This window comes from Heterocephalus glaber, unplaced genomic scaffold (assembly GCF_053883595.1).
Source record: "Heterocephalus glaber isolate CG9 unplaced genomic scaffold, H.glaber_assembly_v1.0 deba00000470, whole genome shotgun sequence".
NCBI lineage: Eukaryota > Metazoa > Chordata > Mammalia > Rodentia > Bathyergidae > Heterocephalus > Heterocephalus glaber.
The window spans coordinates 27,150,202-27,168,457 of record NW_028258145.1 but is presented as its reverse complement, the minus strand read 5'-3'; the positions used below and the strand labels follow the sequence as shown (position 1 = coordinate 27,168,457).

Here is an 18,256-nt window from a genome sequence, read left to right as displayed (position 1 = left end):
AATAAACCTCTTTTCTTTATAAAATACCAAATCTTTAGCACTCTGCTATAGCAACAGAAAATGGACTAAGGCAACATTTATTGAGTACCTACTGTATGCCAGAGTTTGCATTGGGCCCTTGGAATCAACAAGGTGTATGTCCTGCTTCTAGAGAAGTTATCTTAATGAGAGAGATGATCGGCAAACATTACAGTATCATCTCAGATTCCCTTCTCTGTCTCTGCACTGGATTGCTGGGCTCCCTGGACAAAAGCAGTATCTTGGGGGCCGGGGATTTAGCTCAGTGGTTTCACTGCCTGCTGCACAAGCGCAAGGACCCGAGTTCAATCCCTGGTACAAAAAAAAAAAAAAAAAAAAGCAGTATCTTGTTCATCTCTGTGTCCCCAGAGCCTGGAACTACATGTGGTACATGAAGGTGTCCGTGAATAATGATAGGTTGAGCTGAGCAGACACATCAAGGCTACCAAGCTATCTTTGTGAGCACAAAGGTCCCCCTCCTGGGACACTTCTCACTTTCTTGGGTCTTTTCCAGACTAAATGTCAAGTCATTGTTCTCTGAATGTCAACAGCATTCTCAGGATATAACGCTGCAGAATGTTCAAGCTAACCATCCTGCCCCATGAGACAGACTCACTGAGGGATAAACGGGCCAAGTTCTCACGGGCAAAAAGCAGCACTTACTCCCTACTTCCACCCACCCTCCTGTTCACCCTGGCATCTCAGAGCAACAAAGGAGCTGCTGTCCAAGGTCACTCAACCAAGGTGCACAAAGGGCAGAGGGTCTCAGGAAAGTAATGCGTGTTTTCCAATAAAAGACCCTACCTGACCCTTCCCATGGGTTGGCCTGTCTTGTCTGGACAGGATGAGTCAGCAAAAGGATAGAAAGCTATTTGTGTAGATGCCTGGGGTGAGTTGGGGATGGAGATTAGGCAGCCCTTGTAATCTCCCAGTCCCAAGCAGGAACAAGATCTTCTGGAGTCTGTTGCCCAAAGCTACTGCCCTTCTGAGTGACAGGCAGAAGGGTCTAGGGCAAAGGGGAGAGGCTTCACATAGAGCAGGTGTTCTGCAGGAAGCCTTGTTTTCCTCGAAAGTTTATGGTGCCTTCTCTACCTCCTGTCCCTGTGAAGGACAAAGTACAGGCTGCCTTTGTGATCAAAGAGTGGTAACATGAGGAACAGCATCACTCAACTCCAGAGCAGTGAGCCTCTAACCACCCAGGTTCAGCTTCAGCATTAGGCAGGGTGAGACAAAGTGACAGAAAGGGAGGAAATGGTCATTCCTGCCCCAATCAAGCAGCCTAAACTCTTGTACTTTCTTTTCTGAAAACAGATTTGCTAAAAGCATCTTTGATGATCATGGTGTACCCTGAGATCATCTCGAGGTACAGAGCTCAGTCAGTGGCCTAGATCTGGTCACAGGTCTGCCTTTTAGGTATGAGTGTAGCCCCATTTTCTCCTGTAATACCAACTTTAGGGGATTTGTGAGGATCAGTGAGACAGAGGCTTCTAAATCCCATAGCACAGACCTGGACTTCACTTCAAGTGCTATTATAATTGACCACTTGTAACAACTCATGGGGCTACTTTCTCTAGAGAATGGACAGACCCCAGAAGACAGCATCCTTCTCCCTGTGTCCATTCCCTGATCCCTAGCTGGCCTGGGTCTTCCTCTGCACCCACTGGCATGTTGTCTTCATGGTACCAGTCCACTGTGCTGTGCTGTTTTCTTATCTATCTCTCCATTCAGGCTGTGAGTATCTTGAAAGTGGAGTATGTGACTTCTATGTTAGAGCATTTACTCATCTATCACTAAGTGCCTCCTCTCTGTCCAGGGGTCATTAAGTGGTGAATAAAGAGTAAAGGAAGTCTGAGGACCTTAAACCTCTCCCTCTTTGTCTATTTCTTTCCCTTTCCCTTCTGTCTTTTTCACCCTAAGTCTGGAGAAACATAGCAATTAGGAAATCATAGAAACTTTTGCATGCTGTAATATTTTCTCAAAGCCCAGACTATGGAGGAGCCATCCTTACAGTTTATCAGCCATGGCTTTGAAAAGCAAAACAAAACCAAACCACCCAGAAGCACCAAGCTCAGCTTTGTTTTGACTGTGTTTCTTTGCTTAGTGGAGACGGTGTCCCTGCCTGACCCCTGGGCTCTGTTCCCACTGCCCCAAGAGGAAACAATGCCAGCAGAGGCAGGAAGGAGAGCCATCATTCAGAGAGAGAAGGGCAGGAGGGGCAGGAGAGAGAGCTTGGCACACCTGAGACACTCCGTTGTCTCCCAACAGTACAGGGACTGGACTGTTAAAAAGTCAGCCATTTCTAGGCCTCTAGTCTCCACCCTATACCTATGCATCTGCCAGCCCTTTTCTTGCCTTTCTACCTTATGCATACTGTTTCCTAATAATAATGCCCTTTGATCACCAGCTCCACTCCCCTCAAAAACCTAGGAGACTCCCACTTGTGTGTTAAGGCCCAGCTCAAACATCCTCCTCAGATGCTTTTCCTGACTCTAGCCAAATGGTGGCTGGTTTCTTTGATTTCCTATAGTTCTCTACTCAGGTGTCCCTTATTCTCCTGAACACATTCTGATGACCTCTTCACATCTCCACTTTATGTCATGGACTGTGACCTGGATGATACGGCCCATGTCTTGTTCACCTCCCTGTCTCTGGCAGCCAGCACTGAACTACTCATCACACCTGCACTCCAAGTCCATGATAACATCTCAAGATGCCCCTCCAGTTCCAGACCCAAATGGTTCTTAAACAGGATTTCACATAGAGTCAAACAGCAGAGTACATTTCACAGCCCAAAACCTCAACGGGGCAAAGTGTGCCTCCCTAGAACTAAGAGCCAGCTTCATTAGAAATGTACTTGCCTGTCAGTTAAAAGGAGCTTCCCCAAAGATGGGGCCAATAAAGTGTGACATCAGAGACCTGAAGATGGGGCACCAAATCTGACATCCCCACTCTACCCACCACCATGACTAGTTGTTCTTCCAGGACAGGCGATTAAAGCCTCAGTGTAAATACAAATAATGCCCAAAGGTTCTAGGTCTTTTACTCCAGTCACTGACATCCTGGAGGAAAGTGTTTCTCAGATCAGCGCCTGGTATCCCAAGAAAGGGTACAATGCCAAGAAATGGCTAAAGTCTGGGGCCTACAGGGAAAGGCAGTGCTACAGGGCATCTGCAGCGTCTGAGATATGTCCGTGGACAGGCATGTTCTTGCCCTGCTCCACATTCTGTTGACCTCTGTGATGCTCTACTCTCAAAAGCAGCCCTTACTGGAGTGTTTCTGCAGCCCCTCAACAAATGGCAAGCACTTGCACAGGCCAAGTGGCCTCATCCTACTACACTCTGGGGGATAATCTGCCAAAACAGGCAAATGCAGGGGGCTTACAGCTGTGCAGGACAGCTGTGGAGGAAGCCAGAGTCCACAAATGGGCAGGTATTTGTGCGAGACAGTCTGGCCCACAGAACAAGTGGCCTAAGGACCAACAAGGAGGGGGCTCAACTTCAAAGCCAATGCTGCTTTTGAAGAAGTAAGATTCCATGATGGTAAAGTGATCAGCTGTAACCTAGTATCCTATATCATACATGACTCACACAGACGACATCAACTGCTTCCAAATCTGGTTATCCAATACTCCATATGGGTCATTAATTTCCCTTAACAAGTTTTACCTTTAATACGTAGATATTCCTCATAATACTTGGAGAGAAGGCATATTCTGCATTTGACTGGGTATAAAGAGGGAGGAGAACCAGTTGGTGACATTTACCCCTACCCATTCATTGATTGGTTGCAACACTATTTTTAGATGCTCACTGCAAAAGGGCACATGCTTACTAAAGACAAAGCTGGAGTCGTGAAGCTCCTGACCTTACGTCTGTATCTCTCTTGTCCAGGCAAGAGTGTGAACTCCACTCACATCCCCAAAGAGCTCTATCCCTGAGTGGGCACACATAGGCTCCATTCAGCATCTGAGCTAGTGGTACCAGACTGATGCTGTAACAGAAGACTACTCCAAAGTCCTGCTCCTCTGTGACTGCAGCAAGGCAAGGAGGGAAGCACAGGAATTTTAAAATTGTGGCATAGTTTTAGATCACAAGTATGGTGCAGGTGAAGAACCCAGAGGCTCTCACAGGATTTCATTCATGCACTGAACTAAACTCAGCTTAAATTTACACAGTATGAAGAGTATATGCTCTGTAATCCAGATGTCTGTGTGAATCATAACCCCACCTCTAGTGAGTATAATGCCGGACAAAGTGCTTAGCCTCCTTGTGCCTCCATTTCTTTGTTAGGAACATAGGACAACACCAATACTAACTTTAAGGAGACATTACAAGGGTTAAGTGAGTAAAAACTCTTTAAAACACCAAATTTGAACCATATCCTGGCACAGAGTAGGCACTCAGTCACACTAGTTTGCAGGGAAGGTGGAGACTCTTCATTTTTTTACCAATAAGGCTTTGAGAGACTGAGTCTCCTTGTCAAAGGTCATAGAATTAACAGGTGACAGAGCTGGGATATGAACACAGGCAGCAGAACCTCAAAGCCTGGAAAAGCTCAGCCACCACTGTGAACACGATGACACTGTGTCAGGTTCTGGGTAGGCAAAGAACAGTGGAGAGATTCCCAGGGATCACTACATGGTGAGGTACATACTGTAAGAGAGATACTGAAAGAACAAAAAGGGCAATGCACTGGGGCAGCAGGAAGCAACAGGTCTCAGGAAGTAAAGAATGCTTTATCCAGAAGTGCACTAGAGATGAGTCTCAAAGGATGGTGAGGAACTTGCCAATCAAAGGAGGAGGAGGACATTCCAAAAAGTCAGGACTCAGAACACCAAAAGAAGAGGGAGCTGAGAGGGATGGCAGGAGCACAGAGAAGGTGGCATAAGGTGAGTCTGTGAAGGTAAGTTGGGGCCACTTGTTATGTGTGCAAGATTAGATTTTATTCCGTATATCCAATGATTCTCAAACTTAAACACATAGAAGAGTTACCTTTAATGGATGTAAAACATCTGCAGATCCCTGTCCCTTCTGTTAGCAAAGGAGGACCAACAAAGGTATGATGCAGTATCATAATAAGTCCTACTGTGGATTTAGCAACATAATACTGGCATTGGAATGAATAAAGACATGAGGACAGAGGCTGGTATAATCAGCCAAATAGCAGCAGATAAGGATGAGAGTTAGAAATAATGGTGACTTTTATGTACAGATACACTAAGCCAGGGTTTCTCAACCTCAGTACTATTAACACTTTGGCCTAGTTAATTCTGCATTGGAGGAAGGGCTGTCCTGTGCAACACTGGATATTTAGCAGCATCCCTAGCTTCCACCACCTGATGAATAGCATCCTCCCCCACTCACATGGGAACAGCCAAAAACAACTCCAGATGTCTCTTGGAGGCAAAGTCAAACCACAGTTGAGAACCATCACTTTAAATTCTACCATCCCTACTTTACAGATGAGGAAATCCAGCCATAGAAGGGTACGGAAAGGCTTCAGCCAGGACTCAAACTTTGGTGGTCTGGCTGTAGGGCTTGGCCTCCTAGCCATTGTACTTAACTGCCTTTCAGGGAAGAGAGACTAATCCTAGCCATTGTACTTAACTGCCTTTCAAAGAGGAGAGATTAATCCAGCCTTCTGAGGCAGAACTGTGTATTTGGTGGCAGACAGGATGACAGGTAGGGATGAAAGACTGAGGTTCAAAGGTGAAACACTTGGGCAATGTGGTAGCACAGCCTGGAATCCCATCCCTCTGGGAGGCTAAGGAAGGAGGATTTTAAGTTCGAGCCTAACCTGGGCAACTCAGAGACTTAGCAAGACCTTGTCTCCGGAAAAAAAAAAAACCCACCAAAAAACAAAGTGACAGCTCCGTACTTGCCATTGAGATGCAAAGATACTAAGTACTAAATAAATACTTTGGGTTTGAATAGAATCAAGATATATTTGCTCAGAAAGGAAAAAGCTTGGTTCCCTGTAGCATGAGCAAGGAGGTGATGGTAGGTTTTTGCTTTGACTGAAGGGAGGAGAACATTGTAGGGCTGGACTTGGGATGTGTGGTATAGACATCCGAGATCCAAATCCTGGCTGGACCCTTTCTAATTGGTGTGGCCCCCTAGGCTGTTATTTAATCTCTCCGCATTTCATTTTGCTCCTCTGTAAAATGGAGATAAGAGTCACTACTCACAGACTTGATACGCACGTGAGCTCAGGCAGTTACTAAGAGCGAAACCGCAACCTAGTGCTCAATGTGGTCTGTCCTCCTCTTCTGCCTAAACTTCTCATTACTTCGAAATCCCGTGGGCTCCAATTGAGTGCACTCCACCCAGTCATAGGGACCCCCTCAGGTGAGGGCTTGGGGCAGACTGAGCCTCTCTCGACCAGCAGAACGTCCCACTAAGGTTTTAGGGGGCGCCCCCAGCCTTTTCGTTACGCCATCCACTCTGACTTCGGGATCCTGAGGGTCGCTAAAAGCGCGCGGGGAACTGAGTGTCTCCGAAACGAGCCAGGTAAATAGTTCAGCCTAAGCCACGAAAATCTCAAGCAGGTCAGCCCCCGGCAGGCCTAGATCACACCCAGTTACCGCCGCGGGTCAACCCGCTCAGCCCAGCTCCCGGAGGCGGAGGAGGAGAGAGGCGCCCAGATTTGGAAAGGACCTGTTCTCCAAAGCCAGACTGCAGAGACGGAAAGCTGAGAGTTGTTAGATCCAGAAAAGGAAAAGTATGGAGCGGGGAAAGCGACAGGGAGATAGGAGGAAGAGGAGACAAAAAAAAAGAAAGCGCCGGGAAGCAAGAGTTCCCTGGGGCACCCAGCCTGCAGCACCTGGGCAGGGGTTGGGGAACAAAGCAAAGGCTTCAGGTCAGAAGAGCTCGAGGTGTTGGCGAAGAGGGGCCTCTGGGGAGAAGCCAGGGCCCGTGGGAATGCCCGGCGCCCCTGCACCCTAGGAGCGCTCTGGGGTGCCGCTTACCTTCGCCGGGACCGCCGGCGCGCACTTCCGGGGACTGCGCTCCGGGAGCTCCGGAGCAGAGCGGTGAGACCCAGAGCCGATCAGTGAGGGGAGAACGCGACAAAGTACTGCTCCGGGCTTGGGCTGCCACCCGCGCCTCGGAGAGAAATCTGGCTGCCCGTCGGAGTCTGGGCTGAGCTGGGGACGCGGGGTCCTGGCCTCCGCGCTCACGAGTTGCCGAGCCTAGCCCCGCAAACGCTGGAGAAGCCCGAGTAAGTGGGAGGAAAAGGTTGTCTCATTTCCTTCACTTTCCCCCCTCCTCCACCCTTTCTGCTCGGGACCTGCCCTCCCTCTCTCCCTCCCCCTTCCCCAGGCCAGCGGCCCCTGTGGGCTCTGGCAAGACGGGAAACCCGTACGCTGCGGCTCGCGGCGCCTCCTCCGCGCCAAGTTAATTCACGCTTTAGACTCCTGCCCGCCTCCCCGCGCCGGCGGGGACTCTCTGGCTCCACCCTGGCCCAAACCTCCAGCCTTTCTCCTTGCAGCGAGGAGCCCAAATTTGAAAGCAGACCTCCAAGTCTCTGCCGGCATCCATCTCTAGTTCCTGCCCCGTCGCCTGCTTTGAGCCTGTATTAAAACACACAACCCAGACAGGAAATAACCACTTACTTTTGTTAAATTTGCGCCCCCCTCCTGCCCCGTGGAGAGTTTAAAGCCTGATGCATAATCTCAAAGGAATGTTCATTTTTTATCGGAAAGAGAACAGCCAAAGCTTTTGTTTGGCCTTGCTTACTGGAGTTTCAGGTTTTGTTTGTTAAATTCAATAAGTATTTATTGACAGTCTGATGGGCGCTGAGCTGAGTGCTGGAAATACTGGGAGCAGAAGGACATCCAGTTCCTAGACATTCACAGGTGATTAGGGAGAGAAGAGGCCCGGGAATGCCGTGCTCTCTTAAGACCTGTGTCAAGGAAGAGCTTTCTACTTCTACAGAGTGAAGACAGACCTGGCAGTGACAAGAGGGAAAGAGAAAGCTCCGTCAGGAGACACTCTAGCAAAGCACAGAGTCAGGCCAGTGCTGGTGGGGCACAGGAAGGAGAATGCTGTGCCAATGCATCAAGGAAGGATAGGAGCTGCAGGGAATAGACAAGATCTGATGGCCTAGTGTGCAAAGTATGGAGGTGAAGAGAGGTTGAAGAAGAGAGGTAACTCCCAAGCTCTGACTGGAGCATCCAGTGGCCAAGTAGGTGACCAGAATCCCAGAGCACCTCCTGGAGCTACTGCTGAAAGTGTGGTCCAGGTCTGTTGGTATTAACTGCATGTGGCAACTTATTAGAAATGGAGATGCTCAGGGTCACCTTGACCTGCTGGTTTAGAATTTGCATTCTAACAAAATCCCTAGATGATTCAAATGCGCATTACATTTGGAAGTGTTGCTCTCTAGCCCACCAACTGTAGGTTAGACGACTATATATGAGACTGCAGAGCTCTGACTGGCTATTAAAAACACCTGGGGAGCTTTAAAAACCTGTAGGAGGCTCCTGTTCCACCCTCATATATACTGACTTAATTGGTCTGGGGTGGGGCCCCCACATCAGAATTTTTAAAATGCTCTCCAGATGACCTAATAATACAACCAGAATTGAGAACCACTGTCCTACACTTATTCAAGTGCTACTTCATTTAACCTTGAAATGCAGCTCTTCATAAAGGAAAGCAACACCCATGTGTAGATGAAAACACACTCACTCTGCTCTGAAGGAATTGATCTAATGGAAAGAGCCTTTGTTTCCCAAATTAATCAACCAGGTTGTAGCCTCAGTCACTGAATTACTTTCTAAACTTGAGTAAATACTCCTCTCTCAGATTTCAGATTCCTTATCTGAAAAAAATACACACTAGATTTCAAATTCCACACTCTGGCATGCAAGATGCCATCATCCAAGCTCCCTCTAACTCACCAACTCCACCAGCAGGCAGATGGAGAGGTGTATTGGGAAGCAGATTTCCTGATGTAATGCTCTGTATGCCAGCCCAGGACACAGCATGCATGAATTCCAGATATCAGAGGTTTGCGTGCTGAGCACAGGGCCACTGGTGCTGAATAAGTGTATGTTGGATGATGAGTAAGTGAATGAATGAATAGTGTAGCTGCCAATAGGTAAGCATAGACTTGTATGAAACCATTTGGCTCTAGAATACTTCCTAGTGACTATTCATCTCCCACCCAACCCTACCACCCCCAGACTAGAGAAATGAAGACATGAAGCACTCTGACCTAGCTTTGGATATAACACTATGATGATTTCTACCAACTGCTGATATATGCTGAATACTTAGCACCCACCAATCATTAAGCTAAGTCTTTTACTTATAAACAGTGCCTTGTTTCATTAAAATGAGCAGATACGGTGGGCCCTCTGATTTTAACAGCTTTTAGGAATCACAGGTGTCTCAGTCACTTTCCCATCTCTAAAATGTAATACCTGATACCCACAATTTAAAGGAGGAGAGGTTTATTTTGACTCATGTTTTAGCCCATAGTCGGCTGGCTCAAGACAGGATGGCATGGCAGAGAGGTGTGGTGGAGGAAAAACTGCTTACCTCATGGCAGCCAGGAACCAGAGAGAATCAAGGGAGGAGATAGGAAAGGACCCTTTTAGGTCACTCCCTCAGTGACTTAACTCTTCTGACCAGACCCCACCTCCTAACAGCATGTCAGCCATAGTACCCCCATAATCCAATCACCTTCTGATATATGACCATTGGGGGTCATTTTAGATCTAAACCATAGCATCCTTCTCCCTAAATCACCAAAAGACTCATGAGCATTTCCAAGAGTCTCCAAAGTCTTAACAATTCCAGCATTGCTGAAAAGTTCAAGTCCAAAATCTCCTCTGACAACTTAAAGCTAACTCTTAGCTATGAGACCTGTAAAAGTGAAGAAAAAAAAAACAAACTTAAACATTTCCAAAGTGCAAGGACACAGTATAAATATTTCTATTCCAAAAGGAAATACAGATTAGAAAGGAGTGGGATCAAAGCAAGATCCAAATCCTACAGGGCAAACATTAAATCTTGGGGGTCCATGCCCAGCACCCAGAGCAAGCTGTGAGGAGATGTAAACTCCCAAAGGCTTGTACAGCCCTGCTCCTTTGTCATTGCTGGTGGTTGTAGCCCACATGACTTTTCTATTGAGCCAGGTTTGCTCACTTCTTAAGGTTTTCCTCAGACATTTCCTTTAGGCAACCTTTCTGAAGCACAGTACCGTGAGGCTGCCTTCTCAAAGGAAAGCCTGACTTTTGCAACTTTGAGCCTGCAAAAGGTGGAGCCTTGCTTGTTGCTGTCATGCCCTCAAGCCATTTTTCTTATTGTCCTATTCCAAAGTACTTGGCTTCCTTTTATTTATTTATTTATTTATTTATTTATTTTAACTTGGCTTCCTTTTAATGCTAATTTTTTCAGCAACTAAGCTTCTACTTCACAGGTATTTCCTTTCTGACTAAACTGGAAACTTTTTTAATGGACTTTTTGCTCTTGATTTTCAGTTTAAACCTGGCTAAAAATCCCCAACAGTATTCATACCACAGTCTCAACATTGGGCTGCCTTATAATTTCTTCTATGGGATTAATCCACTGCCCTTAATCTCATTCTCTCACAAAGTCTCAGGATATAAGCAAAATGTAAACAAATTTTCTGCCACAGCTGCAAATAGAGTCCTTGTTTACAAGTGAAATTTCTTGAGCCTGGTCTTTATAGTCTGAATTTCAATCAACATTCTGATCTTTTGAGATCTGACCATAATCTCCCACCAAACTTGGCTGACAGCATTCTAGGGCTACTTCATCTCCAAACATTTCCAAACTCCTCCCACAAACCAGTTAAAAAAGTATCTAAACCACATGATCAAGTAAATTCACAGTGACAGCCCCACTTCTCTGGGGCCAAAACCTGTCTGAGTCACTTTCCTGTTACTAAGACACAATATCTGACACCCACAACTTAAAGGTGGAGAGGTTTATTTTGGTTCATGTTTTAGTCCATAGTTGTCTGGCTTCAAGGCAGGGCAGCATGGCAGAGGGTTATGGCAGAGGAAAAACTGCCTATCTCATAGCATTCAGAAAGCAGAGAGAGTTAAAAGAGGAACCAGAAAGGGAGATACACTCTTACAAGTCACTCCCTCAGTGACCCACCTCTTCTGACTATGCCCCACTCCTAACAGCAACTGAGCTATAGTGTAAGGGTCAGGGGAAGTGGACGTCACTGGAAACCCCAACAGTAGGTCCCAGCCTTCTGTGAGCCACCACAGCATGGGCAAAAGGTTAAATAGAAACAAAACTTATAGTGAATCTGAGTCTTGGGTCCTGATCAACGCTCCTCTAGGCAACAAAGACAAAAGCCCCCAAGCATATCCAGTATTTATTAAATACAATCATGAGAAGGAATAGGGAGCCAGGGAGCTTTGAAGTCGTCTAGTGAATTATTGCCAAACTCCTGGCATAATGGCACCAGGCAGGGCTGTCAGGGAGTAGGCACTTCTCATCTTGCTAGGATAGAAGAAACTGGTACTGGGACCAGGTACAATTAGCAACCAACCCACAAGGTCAGTGAGAAGCAATAATGCAGGGGAAAAGATTTTAATTGGGGTCATGCTGACCTTAGCTGCACATAACTTGGCAGGGCCCTACCACTTCACTGACCAGGACTTAGGCCTCGGTGACAGCCGTTAGCAAAGGAGCAATAGTAGCCCAACTCTGCTAGCTGACATGCCTGTTTGAGTCACGCAGGGCTTCAGTCTGACTCCTGATATAAAACAATATAGCTGAATTAGAGAAGGCAAGAAGTACGTGCCACTCTTAGCCCCCCAGTACTGGGCAGGGATGTCTCCCACACTGTAGTGCCCCCATAATCCAATCACTACTTCCTTAGCTACTTCCTTGTTGCTGGATCAAAATATCCAACACCCACAAGTTAAGAGGAAAGGTTTATTTTAGCTCACACTCAGTAGAGGTTTCAGTCAATACTTAGCTGGTTCGAAGACCGGGTGGCATGACTGAGGGGCATTGCAGAACAGAAACAGCCTATGGCAAGGCAGGCAGCAGCAAGATAGTGAGCCTCCCTTTTACTCTTACTTAATTCAGGCTACAAGCCTATTGCCTGGTGCCACCCAAACCCAGGATGGGCCTTCCCATTATCTACACCCAGAAATATGCTAAAACAATCAGTGGACTAATTTAATTGTCACACACCCTTAATCTATATTTACACCCTGGATACAGCCATCTCTGAGAAATCCCACCTATGAGCACATGAGGCTTTGGGGAGGACAACTGCATACAAGCCATAACACCTTCCAAACACATGAGGCTTTGGGACCATTTTAGATCTAAACCACGAGAACAGATATGGAGGGACTAGAATTGCCATCTAAGGTAACCTCTGCCTCTCATTATGCATCATAACCCTGTGCATGTTTGACTTGCCATTAAGGAGAGCCTATTAAGGAGCAGTCTATTTGTATCAGTCTATTTATGTTTAAATTTAAAATGTCCCCAAAAGTCTCATATGTATTGAAAATGATTGGAATACAGGGGTGCTATACTCATCAGTGGATTCTTCCATTGATGAGTTCAGTGGCTGAATGTGCTCTTTGGAGGTGGGGCCTGGTTGGAGGTGGGTCACTGGGGGCATGACCTGGAAGGGTATATTCTTATTCCTGGTTCTTCCTTTATCTCTCTACTTCCTCCCTGCCATTTGATGAGTAGTTGTCCTCTGGCAGCCACTTCCTCCATGGAATTTCTGCCTTGGAGCCAGTTGGTTTTAGACTGAATCCACTAGAAACTGTGAGCCAAATAAACCTCTTCTTTAAGTTTCATGTCATCCCAGTGACAAGAAAGTGACTAATACACTGTCCTTTTCACATATATTTCTTTTAGTCCTTACAACATCTTGATGGATTAAATAACCATCAATAACAAGAGTTCTCTCATTTTATAAATAAGAAAACTAAAGATCTGTTTGATCCTGAAGGCCAAGTTTCCTATATCATTCTCTCTGTTGCTACCATTGTCCTTGTGTTCCACCATCCCTGCCAACCTCCTGCCATGGAAGGAGAATTCTCATTCAAGTTCCCCTCTCTTGTTATAGTTACAAGTCATTGGAATTCTCTGTGCCTCTTTTTCTCACCTGCAAAAATAAGTAGCCCTGGATTGCCCTTTTATTAAGGTTCCATGGTGGCTCTGTGGCTTGATGCTCCATAGCATGGAAGCACAGGAGGGGAGATAACCCTCAGACTGTTAGGAAAAAACTGAAAACACTGGGATGATTTATCCCAAGAAGAGAAGGTCTGCAATAATAGAATAGAACCACTATTATACCTCTGTAGAGGTATAGTATTAAAGTACAGCATGAAGTACCAATTAGACTTCAGATCTGATGTAAGGAAGGGCCAGTAAATGCCTGTGCTATACAAGGGCAGACACTCACTCAGTGGCTACTTCAGAATGCTGCTCAGCCTGGCTATGTAGGCTCTTCTGGACTTAGTTATTTTCCTCATTGTTGAGACAAAATGCCTGATACCCAAAGTTAAAGAAGGAAAGGTTTATTTAGCTCAAAGTTTGTAGAGGTGTCAGTCCATAATCAGCTGGCTCCAAGGCAGGGTGGCATGGCAGATAGGCATCTCAGAGGAGAAATGGTTCATGTCATGCAGAAGAAGAAAAGGAAGCAATGGAGCTTAACATCTTTTTTTCTGTTCCTTTTATATTCTATCTAGGCTACTGGGATTAGGGTGGTGCCAAATCAATCAGTGGCCTGATTTAGTAATCACTCACCCTTAATCTTAGCCCTCCTAATCTTAGCAGTTGCATCATGAATCAATCACACACTCTAGATTCAGCTGCCTCTGAAAAGCCCGACCTATGACTGTATGAGGCTTTGGGGAGACATCTAGACACAAATCATAACATGGGCTGCCCTTAAGATTGAAGATAGACAAAAAAAAAAAAGATTGAAGATAGGGAACACAAGATGGGGTTAATCTACACAGAATGAGGCAGACAGGCCAGAGGAGAAGGGAGTCCATGTACATAGTGTATGGTTCTAGTTCTAACTAGAGGTGGGAATTAGAAGAAGAAAAGTGTTCAACCCAGGAAATCAGGATCTACAGCTCAAGATCTGCAGTAGTCATTCCATGCCTGGATCCAGGCTTAGGGCTTTCAGTGTGAGCAGCCTTTCTGATGTAGGCAGGTGATGCCAGGAGACAAGGCTTTCCTGCAGAGTTCATAGGGCTCCCAAGGTTCTCACAGTCACAACAGGGAACCATCATTCCTCACACCAAGGTCCTGGCCAACAGCATATCCAATTCAGTGAGCAAACTGAGATGCCTGACCGCCTTTAGTTAGTAGAGAGGAGACATGACGGCTTAATATTCAATGAGTAGAAGCTGTGGCATTCCCTCAGTGGAACAGATGTCATGTAACAAGATCTGATAGATGATTGCTATGTCCATGTCATTGCTGAGCCCCACTGACCAACTATATTGTTAGACAAACTTGAGCTGCATTTTTGCTGCTTCTGCCTCCACAATTCCATCTATGCTTACATGGCAGCAGTTTGAGGATTTTATACAAAGATCATTGTGCCAAGTTTTTTTTTTAACAGTTTTTGCCTCAAACAAAAATACAACTTCAGACTTTGATTATGCTCCTTTTACTGATGAGTAACTTATGACATAAAACCTAAACATGGACAACAAAGCAAAGCTGAACTAATAGCAGAACTAGAGTGAGACTTTAGATCAAAATGGTTTACCCAAAATCATGATGTGCTGAAGGGACTTCGAGATGCCTGAGTGAGATATGTTCAGAAATGTTCTCACTCAAAATCACCTGACTCCTTTCATTAATGTAGTTCAACTTCTCTAGCATTTCCTGGGTACTGCCTGCCCTTCACAGAAAATTATCCTAGGCACTGTAGGCAACCTTGCTTCATAGTACACTCAGCTTTTACCAGGAGAATGCTTTCATATTGCAAGGTGAGCACCAGACAAGACCAGTGGACTCAGTATCTCCATTGATAGAAATTTGCTTAAAAAAAAACCTTGCAGGTAATTAATACAAGCAGTCAGGGTTTAAAACCACTTTTCTAGGAAATACAAAGATATAATCTAGGTCCTCACAGATTAGAAATTTACAAAACAGTATGAAAGGAACTCAGTATAGTTGTGAATGATCTCAAAAAGTTGTCAAAAAAAGAAAAACATCAAAATTATTCTCCTCTCCAAGGCATATTAAGACAATGCTAAATGAACAAAAACCCTTGAATTTACATCTGCTTTGACTGGATGAAGCCATATCCATACAGTCAAGGGTAGGGAATCTGGTTCTGTTCTGAGAAAGTACAACTGATTGAAACCAGAATTTGTGCCTGCTTCTACTATGGCACTGCTATTTACAAGAAGTCTTCAAACTTCCAGCTCTTATTAATTCCAGAAGTACTAAATGATCTCCAGGAGTGCTGGAGCAAGGCAGTCATGTAAACTGAAAAATGAAAGACAAAGGAAATTGCCTCATGGCCCAGTGAGAGGCTAATGGATGTGCAGACAGAGACACCAATGTGTCACCATTAATGATGTCACTTCAGGAAAACCAGGAGGCCTAGAATTTTTTAATGCTTTTCCATTAAAATACAGTCATATTGTATCTACTCATCTTTGCAAAAGTGAGCTTGAAAGGAAAATGTACACTTGTTTAAAATGGTACTTTGGGGAAAGAAGGACCTCCCCCCCATTCATTTTTTAACCCACTGTCTCATTTTGTCATCACATTCCACCCACAGCAAAGTACTGGGATTTCTGTGAGGGCCCATAGATGGCTAGTCATTAACCAGGTGACGTTTAAATTCATTTATTTGATGACAGCCCCCTGAAATAAAGCTAGGTATTTTATACTCTTAGTTACTAACACCTCCTTTACAGGAAAGGTTGAAAAATATAACACCACTTATTTACAGTCCAACCTTCCACCGACTTTACTCATAAGGTCTAAGGAAGTCACCAGATAAATCAACATTGACAGTTACACATGCTCCGGTTCTAGTTTCCAGACGTAGCCAAATTACAAAAATTCATACTCTTGCCAAGTGTGATTGGGAATAACACCTGCAGTCTCAGGCTTGTGAGGCTGAAACAGGAAGATCATAGTGAGTTCCAGGCCAGCCTGGGCTACATAGTGAGTTCAAGAGTTGAAGGCCATTCTGAACTATGGAATGAGCCTGTCTCAAAAAAACACAAAACAAAACAAAAAATTCATTTTCTCCAGGCTTTGCATTTCTTTCCAGGAAATGAAGTTTTACCCACACAAAGGAATATGAAGGAATGTCAGGAACACCACCCAGTTGTCTAAAAGAACATTTAGTAGAACTAAAAACTCTGGGAACTATAAATCACCTAAGTCCCCACAATGTTCTAATCATATCTCATGCCTTTCTTTAAAAGTAATGTACCCTCAAGACTGAAATAGTGAGGAAAAAGCATCAATTAAGCATCTTCTTTATCTGTTCTATTTCAGAGTGCAAGCTTATCTTATTGAGTTATTTTCCAGTCAAAAAGGTAGAGATCTGAATACTCTTGGTTCAACCACTTCATCTTGCTTTGAGTAATAGAGTAGAAATCAAAATATTTCTCTAGCCAGTTGCTGCCACCCAATACATTACTTATGATTAATAATAGGTTTTAAATCAAAACATATCAACAGTTAAACCATAAACATAGCTTAATATAAATTTTTCTTCTCTTTTCTCTCCATGTTTTCTATAGGGAAATTCTCCTGTCCAGACTAACACTTCCTCTATGCTTTTCATTTTGCCTAGCAAGGTTAAATAAGCATAAACAGAACTTTAATAAGTCATCCATATAAAGCAGTCTCCTTCTAACCAGCAAAAAGCCACTATAAAACTAAGAGGTTTCAATTATATAAAATGAGACAATGGAACTATCAAACATGCCTTGAGGAAAAGCTAATACTTGTTCTTTAATAAAATGTAAATTATATCCCTAGCTATAATATACATGGCCTCATACAGTTGTCAGTAGGAAAAATATCTATGTCTATTTGAAAATATCACTGACTCTCATTACGAAACGAGAGTCCTATTATTGTACACTTTAGTTCCATGACCTATTAAAAGCACCCTTCATAGTTTCATGTAGAAAACTATGCATTTAGGCGACAAAAGGAAACCCTGGAGTTTGAATTGAAGTTTAAATTTGATGTAAAGGAGCTCTTTCAACTTAACAGCATAACTGAACTGAACACTGAGCCTATGACAGCATTCCATTACAAGACAGACTGCTGCTCTTCCAAATTCCTCAAAGTCTTGTTTCCTGTAACTCTGTGAAAGGTGTGAGCTTGAGAAATTAATAGAGTAATTTGGTCTGAAAGATAAATGGGCAAACAAATGATCGAGTGTGTGCTAACCAAAATAGATGACTGAGGGGCCCCAAACAAATCCCCACTGTGCATACATTTAATCAGCTTTCTCATTCATAAATTTCACAGTAGCCAGTTTAGAACACAGTGCTCTTATGTACAGGTGTGCTAGATCTAATCAGACTAACTGGATAGAAGTGTGTTTATGACCTGGAGAGCCCAAATTAGGGTGATTTGCATTCCTAAGCTGGCATCTGCAGCCAGAAACTGGTCAGCCTCCTCTTGTGTACCCTTAAGTCTGGGATCAGGATCTACTATAGACATGAACAAAGACTAAGATTTTGATCCTAAGAGAAGACAAGATAAAAAAAAAAAAAATAAGGCTAATTTACTTGCTTCTCCAAAGACTACAGGCTAGCATCCTTTAAATTAGCAAGTTTGATTAATATATTTGTAATATGTTATACAAGGAACAACTTGATTTATTTGTAATGGTTTGCTCTGTTTCCCAGAAGCATAAGGTTTACTTGTAATGAGACATGCAGGGTAACAGTTTCTACACAGACGAGTGACTTCAAAGCCCCTGGGCACATGGGGATTTGGCTGGGAGGAGGGGGTCTTCACTGTGCTTCAAGTCCCTGCTTGCCAGACCTTTCTTCCTCAGTTTCACTTCCCCTTCTCTGTCTTTAATCATTTCTCTGTCTCTTTCCCTTCAGCTTTGAACATGCCTGGACCATCACCATCATTTAAAACACATTACAACCATTACGGAAAACTGTATGGAAGTTCCTTAGAGAACTAAAAATAAAATTACCATGATCCAGCAATCCCCCTTCTGGGTATTTACCCAAAAGATTTAAAATCAGTTT

The 18,256-nt window shown here is 44.4% G+C and overlaps 1 protein-coding gene across 8 annotated transcripts in view; it reads right to left on the bottom strand.

Moving 5' to 3' along the window:
* Window positions 1–7,671, bottom strand: part of Eva1a (eva-1 homolog A, regulator of programmed cell death) — a 55,957-nt gene extending 48,286 nt beyond the window's left edge. Inside the window, exon 1 of one of the 8 annotated variants that reach the window (XR_015448549.1) lies at window positions 7,631–7,671. The gene's annotated coding sequence lies outside the window, so the exon portion shown is untranslated. The other 7 variants (XR_015448548.1, XR_015448550.1, XR_015448551.1 and 4 more) reach the window with 7 other exon arrangements.
* Between the last annotated feature and the right edge of the window lie 10,585 nt (window positions 7,672–18,256).